The sequence below is a fragment of the Hevea brasiliensis genome, chromosome 11, assembly GCF_030052815.1.
Source record: "Hevea brasiliensis isolate MT/VB/25A 57/8 chromosome 11, ASM3005281v1, whole genome shotgun sequence".
NCBI classification, from domain to species: domain Eukaryota; kingdom Viridiplantae; phylum Streptophyta; class Magnoliopsida; order Malpighiales; family Euphorbiaceae; genus Hevea; species Hevea brasiliensis.
The window spans coordinates 6,777,933-6,797,548 of record NC_079503.1 but is presented as its reverse complement, the minus strand read 5'-3'; the positions used below and the strand labels follow the sequence as shown (position 1 = coordinate 6,797,548).

General features: G+C 35.3%; 1 non-coding gene across 1 annotated transcript; it reads left to right on the top strand.

Moving 5' to 3' along the window:
• The first annotated feature begins 215 nt into the window (after positions 1–215).
• Positions 216–322, top strand: LOC131170770 (small nucleolar RNA R71). Its single transcript, XR_009141536.1, has one exon. It is a non-coding gene; the product is annotated as a small nucleolar RNA R71 (small nucleolar RNA).
• The last annotated feature ends 19,294 nt before the right edge of the window (positions 323–19,616 follow it).

Below are 19,616 nucleotides of genomic sequence, written 5' to 3'. Positions count from 1 at the left end.
TCTCAAGGTTAGATGTACTTACCTCATTAACCTTCATAGGTGTGTGATCCATTCTCATTCCAAACTGCTGAGAATTTGCTGCCATGTTAACAATCAGCCTCCTTGCCTCTTCTGGTGTCTTGTCAACCAAATCTCCTCCACTAGTAGAATCTATCATACTGTGGTCCATTAGTAGAAGTCCCTCATAGAAATACTGAATCAAAAGCTGCTCACTTATTTGATGATGGGGACAGCTTGCACACAGCTTCTTAAATCTCTCCCAATACTCATAGAAACTCTCTCCATTGTACTGTCGGATGCCACAAATTTCTTTTCTTATGTTGGTAGCATGGGAAGCAGAAAATACTTCTCCAGAAATATCTGCTTTATTCCATTCCATGAGTTGACAGATCTAGAAGGAAGGTAATACAACCATTCCTTAGCTGTGCCCTCCAGTGAGAAAGGGAAAGCTCGAAGCTTGATTTGATCCTCTGAAACTCCTTGAGGTTTCATGCTAAAACACACAACATGAAATTCTTTTAGATGCTTATGTGGATCCTCACCTGCAAGACCATGAAACTTAGGCAACAAATAGATTAGTCCAGATTTCAACTCAAAAGCAATATTTAAAGCAGGGTATTGGATACACAAAGGCTATTGGTTTAGATCAGGAGTAGCCAACTCTTTCAAGGTTCTAGCAGCCATGGTTTCGTTTTCAAAATTTGACTCTGAATCCGAATCCAAATTTAACTCCTTTGGAGATTGGACTCCTTCAGATGTACTCGAAATCTGCCTAGCTTGCTTAGCCAATTTTCTCAACCGTTTAGCTATTTTTTCTACTTTTGGATCAAAGATCAACTCACCAGATTGAGAAGTTCTTGTCATAAACAAAAAGAAATCAAAGTAAAAATAGAAAAACGCCTCAAAACCCTAGAAAACAATCGAATTTAGCCTCAAGAGGGTGGGGCCATAAAATCCTATGGATTAATTGGTCTTGATCAGAGCGTCATTTCCTTCAAAATAGGTATGGGCAGCCCTCCAAATTCAACTAAAATTCTTAATGAATAGTAACACCGTAAAAAAAAAAAAAAAAAAAAAAAAAAAAAAAATATATATATATATATATATATATATATATATATATATATATATATATATATTTCGAAAACCTGAAAATAGCAACACTCCACAAAACAAAGTTAATAACAAAATACCCTAACACTAAAAACACGAATTCCAATAAACTTCAGTCCCAGGGAACGGTGCCAAAATTCTTGATGGGTGTCGAATCCACTAGAAATTAAATTAACTAAAATCACCAATTATGAAATATTTTTTGCAGTAAGTGGTAAATCCAGGCTGAACCCTAGAGACTGAATTATTAAATTTTGTGCACTTGTGTAATGGAAAAAAGAAACAAAGGTTGGGGAGGGGGGGGGGTTAATTCACAATCCAAAGAAGAAATAAAAAAAAAATCCAAAATTAAGATATAAAAATAAAAAACTCTCCAATTAAACAAACTTCAGTCCAAGGTAATTCGCATTCTAATGCATTGATTTGATCATAGACAAAAGAAATAAAATTATATCTTATTAAATACTTAACGTAGATTTACCAAACAGCGAGGTAAACCCCTGACTTCCCTATACTCATCAATTCGAGCCCAGCACTCTTATTGACTCTAATTATTAGCTGAGTTGGTATTAAGCAATCCACATCAAATTAATAACTGCTTTAAGAAAAGGAAGTAGTTAAGCTGAACAACAATTTATGAAGCATAAATCATTTAATCTACTATATTGTTTCTTTAGGTTATAATTGAAAACTTGGATCATAATCAATAAAACCTAATTGCTACTCATGTTCAGTCTTATACAACAATTACATATTATGAAGATGAACTAGCAATTGATCAAATCAAATAATTAACTAATAGGCCTTTTTAGTAAATCATTCAACAGATAAAAAATAATTAAATCAGAAAACAATAGATATTCAAAAAGACAAATTAAATTAAGAACCTAGTCTCACAAATCACACATAAGAACTTGAATTCCTTGAACTAAATTAAGAACTTAGTCACTCATGTTCATGGCTTACAAAAAAATAAAGGAAAAATAAAGAAGAAATCTAAAAAATAGAATGGAGAACGAAGGTCTTCTATGGAGAATGAAAGTCTAAATTGGATCGAAAGTCTGAATTAGGATGCCCTTAGCTGCTACCCAAAGACGTATTTATAATAAAAAAACCTAATCCCAAATATAGGAACCAAACTCGGAAAAGTTTTGAAATTCAAAAGATAGATTTTCAGCCTACATTCACGTCTTTGGAATCAAGGCCGATTTTCAGAGACTTTCTTTTCGAATCTGCCTCTGCCCTCTTAAGGAAAGTTGTAGCCCTATTTCTTAACTTTCCAACGGGTACTCATTTGCCCAAATCCGAGGTCTACAGCCCAAGTTATGGCTCAAAAATCAGCACTGGTTTAGACAGACGGTCCAGCCCATAGTGACGATTTCATTGCCATTTTTGACAATTAAAATGGCCTCATCTCTTGTCCAGCCCTTCATAGAAGTTGTAGAGGTGGCTCTTAAGGTTCAATTAGGCATGTGCTTGCTTCATTTGGACTTCTGAAACTCCAGATATAAAATAAATACTAAAACTGGTCGTGACACATCAAGTCTGGGCTTTTGCAATAGATCCATAGCTCATTTTATCAACTGTGGAGACTGATTTGGGCTTTGATCCCTCTTTATCTTTTGAAGTGCTCTATCTTAGCTTTTTAATGGATTAAATAACACTCAATTTAGAGACCCGCAACTTTAGAAACACCTGAAAAATATAGCAAATGTCAAATGCTGAAAATTTCTCCATTTAACACAATTATTCCACAACTATCTAAAAATAAGCCTAAATGATAAATATATTTTAACCAACTGAATTAAACATAAAAACACACTAAAAACACTAAATGTGATGGGAGTAAAATTAATAAATTATACACTTATCACATAGTCGAAGCATTTGATGTGCCATATAAAGTAGAAATGAAGCTGAATCCAAACAAATGCACATTCGAAGTAAAAGCAGGCAAGTTCCTTGGTTTCATGATTTTCGAATGAGGGATAGAGGCAAATCCAAAAAAACTTCGAGCAATCCTCAACATGCAGCCTCCGAACAGCATAAAGGAAGTACAACGACAAAATGGATGAATCACTATACTTGGCAAATTCATAAGTTGCTCAGCCAAGAAGTGTCTACCATTCTTCCAAGCTCTGAGAATAAGGAAAAACTTCAAATGGGTTGTTGAATGCTAGGTAGCCTTTAAACATTTAAAATAATTTTTATCGTCACCTCCATTACTCGATTCGCTGAAACTAGGCGAGGTACTTTTTTTTTTTATCTTGTAGTGACTAAGGAGACCATCAGTTCGATCCTCGTGAGAGAAGAAGAAGGCAAGTAGAGGCTGATATATTACACCAATCAAGTATTAAAAGGGTCAAAGCTGAATTAGCAAGTCTTAGAAAAGCTTTCTTGCGCAATCTTATCAACCAAATTAAAGTGATATTTAAAGCCCACACCATTGAAGTCTGAATAAATTACTCACGACGAAAGATCTTACATAGACTAGAAACATCTAGACAACTAGCAGCATGGTTAATTATATTAGGAGCATACAATATCAAATACATACCGAGGACAGCACTAAAGGCACAGGTACTCGCAGATTTTATGATCGAGCTAACTCCAGTTCCCGAAAAAGAAGATAAATTCATGGAACTATGGAACGTATGGTCAGATGGAGCATCAAGCTCCTCTGGTGCAGGATTAGGATTGATACTAAAAGGACCACACAAAGGAAAGCTGAAGTAAGTGGTGAAACTAACATTCAGAGTAACAAATAATGTGGTCGAATACAAAGCTATCCTCATGGCCTTTCGAATCATTAAAGAGGTAAAAGCCCAAAAGTTTAACCTTTATTGTGACTCACAACTCATCATTAACTAACTGCAGAGAAATTTCCAAGTATAAGACCAGAATTTAGGAAGATACGAGCTACGTATTCAAGAAATGCTAGCACAAATCAGAGCAGAAGAAGGAGAAGTAAATATCCTCCAGATTGCAAGGAAGGAAAATCAAGAAACTGATAGTCTGGCTAAAGCAGCAGCAGTAGATGAGTAGCATTTCTCATAACCAATCCCTTTAGAAGAAATAACAATGCCAACTGTAGACAGAGAGGAAAAAGCTTTACCAATCGAAATTGGAGAGACATGGATGACACCCATTTTATGCTACCTCAAACAAGGCACACTTCCAGAAGATCGAAAGCTAAAAAGGTAGTACAAAGATCAGTAAGATACAACACACTCGATAACTGGTTATACAAAAGGTCTTACTTCCAACCATAACTAAAATGCATCAGCAGAGAAGAGGATTTATTAGTCTTACTCGAGATCCATGAAGGTTTGTGTGGCACCCATAAAGGAGTAAGAACAATTACCAAGAAAGCATTCAGGTAAGGATTCTTTTAGCCCACCACAGTACAGGATACCAAAGAGTTAGTTTAGAAATGCCAGAAGTGCCAAGCACATAATAATATTCCCAGGTAGCCAACAAAAAAACTTTTAGCCATTGGTAGCTTTTGGCCCTTCTATCAATGGGGCATAGACATCGTCGAATTATTTCCCAATGCATCAGGATCCCTCAAATACATCATTGTTGCCTTCGATCACTTCACTAATGGCCAGAGGTAGAAACATCACAGCATGTAACAGCACACCGAGCAATCACCTTCGTTAGAGAAAATATTTTCTTTAGGTTTAGAGTTCCTAAAGTCATCATAAAAGATAATGGCACATAGTTTGCCAACCACAAATTTAGAAAGCTATGTACTGAGTGGGGAATTGACCTCTGTTTCACCTCAACTTACCACCCTCAGATGAATGGAATGACCAAAGTCACGAACCAAACAATCCTTCATGGACTCAAAAGACAATTAGGTGAAAAAAAAGGAGCATGGCCCAACCATCTGCTGAATGTTTTATGGGCCTACCGAACAATCCTTTATGGACTCAAAAGACGATTAGGCGAAACAAAAGGAGCATGGCCCAGCCATTTACTGAATGTTTTATGGGCCTACCAAACTACACCAAGATCGACAATAGGAAAAGTGTCTTTTTCACTTGCATATGGTTCAAAAGTAGTAATACCAGCAGAAATCAACATTCCATCAATCCTAATAGAGCACCCTAAGGAAGCCTCGCAAGAGGAAGATCTACGATTTAATCTCGATACAGCAGAAAAGATGAGAGAAATAGCCTTCATTCGGATGGCACAATACAGGTAAAAAATGGTCAATATGCACAACAGGAAAGTTAAAAACTGAGCATTCATGGTCGAAGACTTAGTCCTTAAAAGAGATGACATCACAAGAGAAGTAGCAAAAGCAAGAAAAAGAGTATGCAATTAGATCGGACCTTATGTTATTTCCAAAGTTATCTACCTAGGGACTTACAAGCTAGCCAAGACAAGCAGGAAAATACTACCCTGAATTTGGAATATCTATAATCTCTGCAAATACTATCAATAAAATAATTCTTTAGTTAACTTTTTAAATTTTTAAGGGCGCTTAGCCCATCCATGGCATGTTTAGCCTATTTGTGGCAATAGTCTACTAGGTTAAAAAATCTAAGAGTGCTTAGCCCATCCATGGTGATAATCCACTAGGCTAAAAAATCTAAGGATGCTTAGCTTGTCACGACCCAACCTATGGGCCGGACCGGCACTAGGACCTGGGCCAGCCTAAAGCCCCCGAGGCCCGTAGTAAGCCTTAACTATTCATTAACCCAACTCTAAGGCCCATTTGGGCCCAATATCAAGAAAACAAACGGACAGAGTCCGGCCATAAAATGGACTTTCCAACGGGGAGTTTTTGACTCACCCGACCTGTAAACACAATAAACAATCCATTGGGGAGCTCAGCTCACCCTCCACATACTCATCAACATAATAATAAATGGGAGCTCAGCTCCCTCATCCAATCCATCAAACAGACTTAAAATATTAAGTTTACAGGTCCAACATGAATATAATATTACAGACCAATTTCAAATAATTACTGCTAACACATGCGGAAATTCTAGGAGTAATTAAAATTACACAATATTGATAAACAACTGCGAGGTAAAAGGCAGTTAACCTGAACAAAATATCCTCCTGTGGCTGTAAAAATTTTTGAACAGAGTGAGCGTTCGACTCAGAGTAAAATATCAATCTTAACTATAATCTCTATAACTATCTCAAACTAATGCAACTTGTAGAGTGAAATGCAACATACACAACATTTTCACATCATAACATCAAAAGGTAATTTGGAGCACTCACACACCTGTAGTATCAATCATAACATATGGGAGCCGATCCCTATACTGACTCTCTTAAATCCAACCCGGTGCGGTGAATTACTCAAGCTCGGACTTCCACTTAATAACCAAATCGAGGGTCCCTGAATTACTCAAGCCGTGACTACCCCTCGAAGGAACGAGTCCCAGCGAATTACTCAAGCCGTGACTACCCCGTCCTATCCATAGTCCACACCACATCACACGCACGCCAACGCACGCACACTGCTCCAAATTACCACAACAACATCCATGGTACATCAACAGTTATGAATGCAACATAAATCGTGCCTAGAGTTTAACTACATAAATATATGCATATAAGTGATGCATGGGCATGCTGAACATATAATAATATCGAAATTATAATTAAAATTAATATTTTACTCACGGACTTGACGACAAATTACTGTGGCGGTGGCGGAGGAAGAAGGTCATCGGCTCACCTGACAATCATATTACATTTATTTAATACAATCTGACTCAATACAAATAAAGAAAAAGACCAATTACGTCCTAAGTCGTGCCGAAAATCCGGCAGAGTCTCCCCTATACCTAGGACCTACCCAACCTGCAAAAGGGCTAAAAACGCACTTCTATACTCACAATCCATACATCAACAGTTCAATCATATCACACAGCCTCCCAGGCCCATCAAATCAATCATCCATCACAATACGCAAAATTTCAATTTAGTCCTTATTATTGATCATTTTTGCAAAAGCGCCCAAACAATCCCTAAAAATTTAAAAAAATTTCCCCGCGGTCCTTAGCAATATTACTAAGCTATTGCAAAAAGAATCGTAATTTTCTAAGCTACCACGAATATTTTATGGATTTTTAATCCTATTTAAGCACTAGAAAATTACGTAAAAACTAGGTTCGGGTTTACCTTTGCCGATTCCGACTTAGGGGCGCTGGGGCGTCGACAATGGGGCTAGCCAAAACCTCGGCCCAATTCGAGACTTTTCCGGTCCGCAGTGCATGCGGCCCGAAATTTGCAGACCCGGTCAACTGTCGAATTTCCGCGAATCGAGGATACCTACACGAAGCCCATAACACGGGGGTTAGCACATAAATTTTTTTCAGAATTTTCTAAGCTCATTTAATGCTCGAAATTGCACTGCGAAGTTCCGTGGGACCCACCGAAAAACGGTGTCGGAAAAAATCGAAATTTATGTCGTTGCGAAGCTCTCGACGAATGGAGCGTGTTGGTGGCTTCGGTTTCCTCGTGGGATTCACGGTTTTCGAGAAATCTAGCCCAAAAGTCGAAATGGGCTAAAATCTTCCCGAGCAAAAATCGGACAAACCGCTCGATGGATTTCGGCGTTCTTGGTGTCTATGGAAAGCTCTCGCCGAGTAGATGATTTTAGACACAAGACCCGGTCCAATCGGTGGCGGATCGGCGGATTTGGCCGAGAAATGGAGCGACGCAGCGCAGGAGGAGGAGAGAGAAAAGAAAGAGAAAAGAGAGGGACGACGCCCGCGGGAGAAGAAAAAGGAAAGGGAGCCGGTTCGATTCGACCGGTCCGATCCGGTCCGGTTCGATTCGGCCGGTTCAATTCGAAATACAAAATTTTGAATTTTTACTCTGCCTCGGGACCGAAAACGAGGTCCAAAAATTCCGAAAAAATTCCGTAAAACTCAGAAAAATACGTAGACTCCAAATATATTTTTAGTTTTGCCACGTGGTCTTTAAATTAATTTTTAAAAATCATCAAAGTTTATATTTTCGGAAAATCGAACCCGATTTTTAAAATCCGAAAAATCTCAAAAAAATTCCTAAAATTTAAATAAAATTAAAATATCAAAAATACTCATAAATAATAAAATTTGGGGTGTTACATAGCTCGTCCACGGCCATAGTTTGCTAGGCTAAAAAATTCAAGGGTACTTAGCCCATCTATGGCGATAGTTGCCAGGCTAAAGGGTGCTTGGCCCATCCACGGTGATAGTTCGCTGGGCTAAATAATTAAGGGGTATCTACAAAGTTAAGAATTAAACTAAGAGCACAACACATCTATGACTTAGCCCTTTAGTCGAACGATGGCAACGAAACAAATTGAAGTCAGTGTTGGTAACTATCAATTATTTGTCTGAAGAAAATCAAATTAAGTTTGTCCATCATCCTTTAAATTATTTACAGATTATCAGGTAAAATTCAAACATCTTTTACTATTGAATTTATAATCAATTATTAATAGTTCTAAATGAAAACTTTGCTTGGCCTACGGGGCCGTACCATCAAAAAATTGCTTACAATAGTAGAGACGAAGAAAAAAGACTTCATTTACAAAAAATTTTTATACATAAATTTTAGGCTAAGGGATCTGCTTCATCCCTATCCCTTGCCCAGATGCATCGCCTACAACTCCCTCCCCCCCCCCTCCCCACCCTCGCTACCACTTAGAGTGTATACCCAAGAGAAGTCATCACTCGGCTAATGGCTTTGAAGTTCGGCAACAATGTCATTCTGAGCTTTGACATAAATATCGACCAAACGCTCAGCGGTTGTGGTGAGTTCAGTCTCTTGCATGTCTATCTTCTTCTTCATTTCAGTCTACTCTGTCCTGGCAAACTCCAACTTAGCCTTAAGAGCCTGTACCTTTTGAAGATGCTTTCGAAGCTTGCCCTCCTGCTCTTGAATTTTCTTCTCAAAGGCAGAGACCGACTCAGTCAGTAGAGCAATTTCCATCCCCTGAGTTTTGGCATGCCCCCTCAAAGCTCGATTTCACTCACAAAGCAACTGAGCCTAAGCAATTTGCTCTATTTGTAAAGTCACTGCTCAGGGGGTGAGCTCCTAATCATTAAGAAGGTCGAGGCAAGCTTGATCGATAGGGAGAGTATATGGCTTAGCAAACAAAATAGCAAGCTTGAAATTCTCAACCATCGATTACTCAAACAGAAACTACTTGTAAACTGTCAGGGTGTAGGTGGGGAAGTTTGTCACACCCTACTCCTCATAAGATGTAACATGTTTCCGTAGTACACCTAATGAATTACCGTACTTCACCTACCGGTAACCCATTAAATATACTACAAGGGATTTTAAAACAATTTTCGTTCATTTTGGAATTGGTGGGTACAATTTTTTTTCAAATATTAAAAACCTTTATTTAAAGTCCAAACATAAATCAAATTTTTGGATATTTAAGATTTCCGCAATTTTTACAAAAATTTCGGTAGAGTGCCGTCTGTATTTTGAGAAAACAGTTCTTTAAAACCTGAAAATAAAAACACTCCCAATATTTTTCTCAATCACAACTTCATTTGCAACCACCAAATTTCAAATCAACAACAATGGCAACACTTGAACTCAAAATCCAAATTTCAAATCAAAAATTAATAACTCAAAACATTTCATAAACTCATGCACATTGCATTTTAAATATTTAATTTACATTCACTATTAAATTTACAAACACAAAATCTCAAGAATAATATTATTACAATTTTATCTGTACAACTGCTCAAACTACAGAGATACATATGCATACCATCATATTTACATCAAACTAAACTACCAGGGTATAGACAATACCCATACAGAAATTCTTCAACCGTGCTCCTCTCTGACTGTAGCAGCTCACTCTACTGCTATGTCCTTTTCTCTATCTGCGACAACAAGTTAAAGCTATCGCTGAGTATACAAATACTCAGTGGTGCACAATAAAGAATAAAATGTATAATATAAGACATTTATGAACAAATCATCATTCAAAAATCTCATAATCGCATTTCACAATTTCTTTCTCAAATTGCATTTATAACAAATCATAATTTCAAGCTTAATATAGCACAACTTGATCAAACAATTTAATAAACATAATGTTGCCAAACAATAACACAACTTAGGCCATAACACAAAATTTCCGAACATGCCGTGTGTACATCACGACAAGGCAAACACCCCCACTAATCGAAATCAATGAGGGAGGTGGCTATCTAGCTAATGAGTACTCATCCAAACTCGCCCCTCAGACTGGGAAGCCAGAGAGGGAGGAAACTGATCAAATATCAAACTCACCTCACAAGTGGAGGAGGAACATATTAATATTGTCATGCCAAGTGTGAATTAAAAACAATTTAAATCAAAAGCATCATAAATACTTCATCATGGTAATGTCACAATTCAATATTTCAAATTATTCAAAACAATTTAAATCAAGTTATTCAAACATTTCATACAATTCATAAATCATATTTCATTCCAAACTTTTCATTTTCAAAGTAGGCAACACACTATTTTTCAAATAAGACTTTCAAAGTCATAACTAAATTCAAAACCATTTGTTCAAATATTTCATAGAAATCAATAAATAATTTTCATTCCAAATTTTCATTGAAAAATAGGTAACACAACATTCTCGAAATTCACAATGAACAAAACACATTCACAATGTATAACAAATTAATTTCCATTATGAAAACTATAATTTAAAAATTTTTGTGCTCAAACCTGATGCGAGTCGCCTATCGGCCTTGACTCAATTCCTCGGGTCCTTTCCCGGTGTTCTTTTCCACTGAAACACACAGTTTCACAGTGTTTCAGTATCATAACTTACCATAAATCCAATAATTAATTCATAAATACTTAATTCTAGCCCAAATATGCTTAAACTAACATTCTTAGAAATTTTCATTTCGGGGTTACTATTCACTACAGTATTCAAGTCAAATTGTTGACTTTTTAAGGCATAATAGGTATGGGAACTCCAACTTCACCCACATACCACATTTTGGTCATTAAACTTGTTGGTTTTGGTCATTTTCTCAAAGCTTAGGTCATTTTGGCGAAATTGCCAATTTTTGGTTTTGGTGCTCCGAAGTTGCACTGTTTCATTGGTCAATCTACTGTTGGAATTTGTCAATACTTCCTTCATAATAAATGTTCCTTATTGTCTTAAGTGTATTCTCATTTTTGGATCACCCCAATCGGAGTTTTGTAGCTCAAGTTATAGCCAAAATACAATTACTATTCACGTGCACTGTTCATGCTGAGATTTTGGTTCTGGCAGATTTTTGGTCTAATTTTTTCAGTAATTTGATCAAGTTAAGTTCATAATTTGGTCTAACTTTCTTCATATGAAATGTTCTACTATGTCTTAGGTTTCCATCGGTTCAAGAATCACCTAAATCTGAGTTTCCTAGAGAGAGTTATAGCCCTTCAAACATTACTGCTCAATGGCAATTCTGCAGAATCGCAGGTACAGTAACTCAAATTTGCTCAATAATTTGAATGGGTTAGTGGCATAATTTGGGTTGGTGTTCTTCATGAAAGTTTTAGGTCTATATCTTATCTAATTGCTGGTAAAATTTCAGGTCAATTTGACCTTCCTAGCTCGAGTTATGACCAAATGAACAGTTACTGTTCATTTGGTCAGTTTGGTGCAGTGGCAGCCTACTCTCATTTCACTTTGATCAATTGTTTCACTAAGTTTTGGTCAGTTTTTGGGCATGGTTCTTTAATGAAAATTGTGCCCTTTTATGTCTATTTTCATCTGCAATTGGTGCCATATCAATTGGGCTTGTAAAATTTCAGTTTTGGTCCTTCAAAGTTGACTTGGTCATGCTGCCAGCAACATGACCATACAACCTCCGAATTTGGCTTCACTTCTAATAATTCAAACACAACTTATTTGGTCACAATTGACCATTTTTCAGTTCACAATAAGTCAAACATGCCATTTACTCATTTCTTGCATTTTTGGTTCACAAACCCTAAGTTCAAAACCCTAATTCATGTCATTTGTTGCATTTAGCTACTTTCAAGGTCTTTAATCATAACCACTCACTAATTTAAGTTTCTAAACCCATTTAAACCATTCAAATCATGCAAATCACCCTCCCCCTTCATGCTGGCCGAATTTCAGTTTGGTCCCTCAATAAATTTTCTTTCCATTTTAAGTTTATTTACAAGTTAATCAAGCTAAAAATGCAACAATTAAACTAACTTCACATCTTAAATCACTAACCTTGTTAGATGTCTTTGAGCTTTCCTTTTTTCCTCTTTCTTTGATGACCATTCTCCCTCCCAAGTGACTAGAACAAGTTTTTATGAAGTTTCTATGGAAGCTATTGAGGTTTAATGAAGGATTGTAAGCTTGAGTGCAAGCTTTAATGGAGGATATCCATGGGGAAATGAGGGAGAGTGAGGGTGGCAAGGGAGAAAGGAAGAAGAAGACTTTTGGTTTTTTTGTTTTTCTTTTCTTTATTTATTTTGTCTTATGGAAGACCCCAAAAATTCATTTAATCAAATTATTAATTATGGGATTTATGGCATCATGCATGATGTCATGCATTATGTCATATCCCTACACCTTTTTCATTTTTTTTCTATTTATTTTTCTATTAGTTCTTTAATTTAATTCTCGATTCTGAAATTTTCTTTTGTCCAATTTTATTTGACAGTTAGGTCAGGAGTCAGCTCTCGGGGTCAATTAACCAAATTGCCCCTCGCCGGTTCATCTCGGTTTGCAATTAATTTCATGTTTCTTCCGGCTCCCTGACCTAATTATTTGACTGGCTTAACAGTTCTTTTTCGTGATTTTCTCTTTTCCACTGTGTTTATAAGGGTCCTAAGGACCGCAGTGTCACTTTTTACGGTTCGAAATTTGAGTTTAAAACGACTTCGCAGTCGTTCCCGAGGAGGTCACCCATCGCTGTGACTCTCGGCTCGTTTAACTTCTTATGTTCTGTTTTTCTTATTTATACTTAACTAATTGAACATTACTAATTATTTGTGTTTATGGTTTCTCTAGTTGTCTTAAGTGTGATCCTAATCCCCTTAATTGTCCGGACCGACTCCGGTCACCGGAACAGTGAAATATACCTAGCTATACAAATAGGGGTGTTACAAAGTTATAAGCGGAGCATCATCAACCTTAGTCTCAATGGTAGGAGGTATCACTGGCTGATCATCCCCAGCTGATGGAACCACTGGGTTAGTCACTTTAGCTTTCTTAAATGCTGAAGGAGCAGAAGAATCTCTAGTAGGATGAGCAGAAGCCCTTTTCTTTTTTCTAATCAACTCCTCAACGTTCTTTGCTCGGCTTGACATCTCCATATAGAGAAAGAAATCTCAGTAAGTATCAAAAATCATAGAGCAGAGTTTGAAGTTTTTACCCTTAAGCAGGATGTTGTAATGTTCGCTAGCCACTTGGTCTCCTTCCACATAGATGAAAGTAGGTGTGGTAATTTTAGATACGACCCGCAAACACGATACGAATACGACATGAAAATATAGGGTTTGGGTTAGGCTTATTCGTGCTCGTGTCGAATTCGTGTCGACCCATTTATGACATGGTTATAATCATATCGTGTCACGAGTTAACCCGCCAACTCGACTTGACACATTTATGATACGATTTAATATTCGTGTCACGTGTTGACCCTTAACCCACTAACCCATTTGACTCACCATGATCCATAAACCCAATTATATAGCGTGTTAAATGGGTTAAGTTGTGTCAAACCGTGTTAAATGGGTTATTTCGTATTAAATAGATCGTGTTGTATTGAATACACCTAATACAATTTAATATTAATCGTGTCGTGTCATATAACCTGTATAATAGAAGGGTTGTATTCGTCTTTAAATTTTTAACACGATTTGTTAATTATGTCGTGTTCGTGTCGACCTTAATCATATTCGTGTCGTGTGTTGATACGACACGAACATAACCCATCAACTTGAATTGCCACCTCTAGATGGAAGACCACCATCGAGACTTAATATCGAGCAAAGTCTTTATCGATATCTTGTCTGACCAAACCATGGTCTAGATCTCCTAGACTATGGCTTTTTCTTCAGCATCCAACCACACCTTTCCCACCCTTTTATCAGTTAAGTAGTTCTAGCTCGTCTGTACACCTTCCACCATTTGTCCACCATATCCTTCACAAAAAAGAATCTATTTTTCCATTTCTTTAGGGAGGATGGTAAACCGGTGAAGAGACACATCCCCTTTTGAGCATGAAAGTGACAGAATTCTTCGTTATCCTAGCTAAAAAAAGGTAGAAAGATCCGGGCTGAAGCATGAAACCTTTTTCTGTGACAGAAAGCCTGAAAGGTGAACATTAATTTCCATGAATTGGGATGCAACTGAGCAATAGACAACTGATAATACTTAAGAATCTCAACATTTAAAGGATCCAGCAGCAATCTAAGGCTCTATTTCAACTACTCTTTATACAAAGCTACACAGATAGGGTTAAGAAAGCAGCTGTCTGCTCGGCCTTAGGGGCCAGCAAGCGATAAGAGATATCAATCCTTGTCAATCTCATACGACTTGGACAAGTCTAAGAGATCTTAACCTGACAAAAAAGATTCTAGTTCAGAAACTCCAACAGCAGGAGACACCCCATAAGAACTCAGGCTGACTTTAGTAGGAGTTTGAGACCCAGTAGCTTTTGGCAGAGCACAGGGACTGGTAATCTCTAGAACCTCCGAGAAGTCATGGCGAAGGTGGTCTGACTCGGAGAAACACTCTCGAGTACTACTGTCTCGGCCATAGACAATCCCCAATGAAAGGGGAGTAGCACTTGAACCTCGATTCGCACTAACCTCACTCATGTTTTAAAAGAAAAAAGAAAGTAGAAGAAGGAAGAGAGAAGTTGATTACCTTTAGAAAAGAAAAAGTAAAGGCCTTGCCAGAGACACTATGAAAAATAGGAAATAGGAAAATAACGGAAGGACAATGACAGAGAAAATGAAGAAACATAAAAATAAAATAATGTGAAAAGAAGTTCACCTTTATTAAAAGAGCATTAAATGTCTTTTCGAAATTCAAAAAACCGTCATTATTATGCCATCAAAATGTTTTATCTTCCCGAGAGAGACTTTATATACGACGACAATTGTCCACAAGGATAAACACGATAGCTTAAGGAACCACATGTAACATATTATATCCAAGCCAGATGAACAAACAGCTTAAACATAAATGTTCATAAAGACCAGAGGAGGGGATTAATGATACTACCTACCCAAAATCCAAGTCCAATAGTCAAATTTATGTCCAGCGTGGCAGTCAAAAAGTCAGACAATGTTTAGATGGTCAAGAGGTCAAATGAGCCAAACAAGAATAACACCAAACAAAACCTTCATTCAACCAACAAAGCAAATGAAAGTTATATTGAGCAACAACCATGCCAATAGTTAAGCAGAGCTCGGATCTCACGGATTGAGCAATAATCATACTAGCAATCAAGCAAAGAGCGAATTTCATAGGGACAATCTTAGAAATTCAGCTAGGATCACCTCCATAAATGAAGTAACGGTTATTCTCCTAAAAAGCCTATAAATACCAAGCAAGTAATAAGAAATAGGTACGCATATTTTAATTCTCCAAACCCTATTACAAGTTCTCTAAACTTTCTCAAAAACAATCCTCTGACTTGAGCGTCGAAGTTGCCTGAAGGCCATCCAACTCATCTTTTTTCTGTGTTGCTGGTTCACGTGGCATTAGGTCAAGGCCCCTAAAATTCTCGGTAGCATCAACTTTATTTTATGTTTGATGTATGAGGAGGTTTAATGGCCAAATTTAGTTGAATGATGCAAATTAAATTTTCTTGAATTTTTTTTAACTAATAAATTTAAGTTGCTTACAAAAAAAAGTGATAACTTTTCTTATTTGGAAAATAAAGAAAAATAAATATTAATTTTCTCTTATTATTTTAATTTAAAAAATAACGTAAAGGGAAATTGCTTTTCATAAGAAAATTGTAAAAACTTTGTTTCCCTAAAGAATAATTTGGTTAGCTAACATTTTAGGAAATGTGGGCGTGCTAGATACTGAGTATATGCACTTATATGACTTCTCTCAAATTGTTGTGGGAACCTGACTAGACTAAACGTAGTTTTGTTAAAATTTCACTTCAAATTGAATAATTAAAGTAACAGAAAATTGTATTTATTGTTAGAAATTTAAGTACAAGACTTGAAAAATAAATGTAAGATTTGGAAAATTAAAAGACAGATAAATTTAAAGATACATAGACTGTCGGAGTCTGTTATTGTTGATTGATTGATTGGTCAGGGCTTGAACGTTGCACAGCAAAATATATTTATAGTAGCACTTGACCGACCTTGTGAAGGTTTCGGAACTAACACCACTGCTCATTCACATGTTCAAGTAATTATGCAACTGCTATTCATGATTTTGCCAACTACTGGTAACCTCCCTTGCAACGGGTAACCTCTATTAACTGCTAATCTCTGTAACTTTCCACCAGCAGCTAATTTCCATTAATTGTTAACTTTCAATAAATAACAACAAAAAAAATCATTAATTCAGGCATCATAATTAAATTAATGAAACAAAATTAATTAAATTAATTTTAAAAAAATTGTTTAATTAATTATGGCCTGAACACAAAAAATTATATTTTTTGTGTAAACATACTCTTTCCATTTAAATTCTTTTTAAAAATATATAAGATAAAATTGCAAATTCATTACTTTTTATTAATTTCATATATTTTATAGCTTAAATTTTTTTATCAACTCAATCTAAATAATTTTTTTTTTTCTTTATAAGCAATGGTAATTAGAAACATTGTATTTAGTTTAATTATAAAAATACATAATTTTAGTAGATAGTGAGACTCAAATTTAGTGCCTGTCAGGTGAGTGATATGGCTTTAGTCATTAAATTAAGATAGACTAGACTATAGATTTAAGGAAAAGTATGCAAAGAATCAAAATTTATTACTGGCTATTTAATATTATTATTAATATATCTTTAAACTAAAGATATTAAAATTAATTTAAAATTAAATATAACATATTTAAATTATAAAAACTCAAAAATAACTAAAATAATTCGAAAATCAGTAAATCAACCTCCCCACCAATATATTGTGTCTCAATAACTCATGACAAAAGCCGCATTTTCTTTAGTACCCGAATCATTACCCATATATAAAGCTTTACTTTCACTACCTAAAAGTGGACTTTTGAGTTAAGCAAAGTTTGCTTTTTGCATTTTTTTTTTTTAACTTTTACTTTTCCAAACCTTAAATTGCATCTTTGGGAAATTAGAAAAAAGAAAGCTTTTTATTAATCACTAACAAAGCCCCAATACAAAATAAGAAACACCGAAAAAAAGAAATTAAAATTCAGCCAAAATATGAAGAAACCTTGTATTTCAAGTACAAACTTAAATCTTTTTATAAATTAAGATATTATCATCATAAAAATATTTAGATCAAAGGAAATCTCAGCCAAAACTAAGAAATCTCAGCCAAAACTAACTTCAATCTAATTTTAATAGCCTCAATATAGAAGAAATGGTTATTTCTACAATTAAGATAGAGGAGAAACTGCCATCGATATTAAAACAAAGCTTCAAATTCCTCTTAAACAAGGGCAATTCTCATATCTGATTTTATTCTTGCATATTTATTACTATTGCATTCAAATGATACGTTGGGAGTTGAGTCTTGGGTGTGAGACAGATGAGGGTAGGGTTTCAATTGGCGCGTTAAGTAACAAGAAGCAGGATGCTGTCTTGCACATGGCAAAGCGGCAGGCAAGCCGAGATGCCCATGAAAAGCAACAAAAAGAAGGAAACAAAACGAAACCTTTTGATTGATTTGGGAAACAAAAGAAAGGAATCCTAAAACGTTTATGCCATTTGCTGCAACAATGGTTTAATTAATTACATCCAAACAAGGGTGAGTGTTTTGTGATTCCTGTACTAGTTTTAAGTTTAATCATCAATCTTCTATTCTTCGCGCGTGTGTGTGTGTGTACACGCCACAATTGACAACGCAGCTTCTAACATCATAGAAGATTGAAGAAAATTTAGACTCTATTTATTTATAAAAGATAATTCATATACAATAAATATTTTTTATTATTTAATTATAATATTAAATTAATAATATATATTTATATCATTTATGTGAAAAATATTTTTCGTTTATTAATTTTTTAAGTATTTTAAATATTAAAAAATTAAAAAATATATTTTTATATATTTATAAAATAAACAGAATTTTAATTAAAAATAAGTTAAAATCTTAATAATAATATATAAATAGAAAATAAAGATTAATTTATTAACAAAATTTAAATTTAAAAACTAAATTATTGTTAAAAAATTGAGCATATAATGAAAGGGAAAATCAACGGCAAAAGAAAGTGAAAAACAAATCCAAACAGCAGAAGAAAGTAAAAGGCGCGCTTTTTTTTAATTATTATTTTTTTTTTAATCAAAGTGACGGGTAATGAAAGTGTAGACCCATCATAGCCTCCACTTTTACAATAATGAAGTGGAGACGTTGACGGAGCATTGGTAAAATTGCATACATACGACAAAATGAGCATTGGGGACGACAAACTCACATACATTCCGACCAACGAGGCTGGCCAATTATCATCGATATTCATCCAAGAATCTTTATCGCTCACTCAGATACCTCATATAATTGCCATGTGATATATATGCTCCATTTGATTGGGTCTCATTTGATCTATTTATTACGAGATTATTTATTTTTATTATAAAAAAGGCCTCGTAATTCACCAAAAGTTAAGTCATTAAACTTCTGTTAAATAGAAAAATTTATAATTCATGAATTATCGAAATCATCAGAACTAATGTAATATTACGATAGGTGGACCCTTCTGCAAAGTAAAAGTAAAAACAGTATTGAAGATCGGTCACCAGATCTGATTGATTAGCAATTAATCCAGCTTTTGGAGAAACATGGATTCAATAAAACTTCAGCACATCCTTCTCCTTTATTGATCTGAATAATTGCGTTAATTTTTTCTCTTTTATTTTTGACAGGATATTTGCGCTATTTGGAGCTAGAGGATATTTTTATTTTTTTCTAATGATCTCTTAATCACACACAACAAGTAATTGCTTCATTGATAGATACAGACATATACTTTATCTGTAGAAGAAAGAAACATTTTTTCAAAGAATGCCTTCAAAAATTCAAACAAGCAATAAAATTGATTCAATAAATTCACTAAAATACTTGAACTTTTCAGTCATGAAAATTTTCAGTTAGTCTCAAAATAAAATGGAGTGAGGGTGAATTTGATAATAGTCTTGAATCGATGGAACAATTTTTAGTTAGGCCATAATTTTACAAAATTAAAATAGAGTTACGAGGAATTCGCTAATAGTCTTGAATTGATTGAAGAATTTTCAGTTAGGCTAGAATTTCGTTGAGAAATTCTAGAAGTTGAAAATCTCTCTCCTCATTTTTGGTGACCGG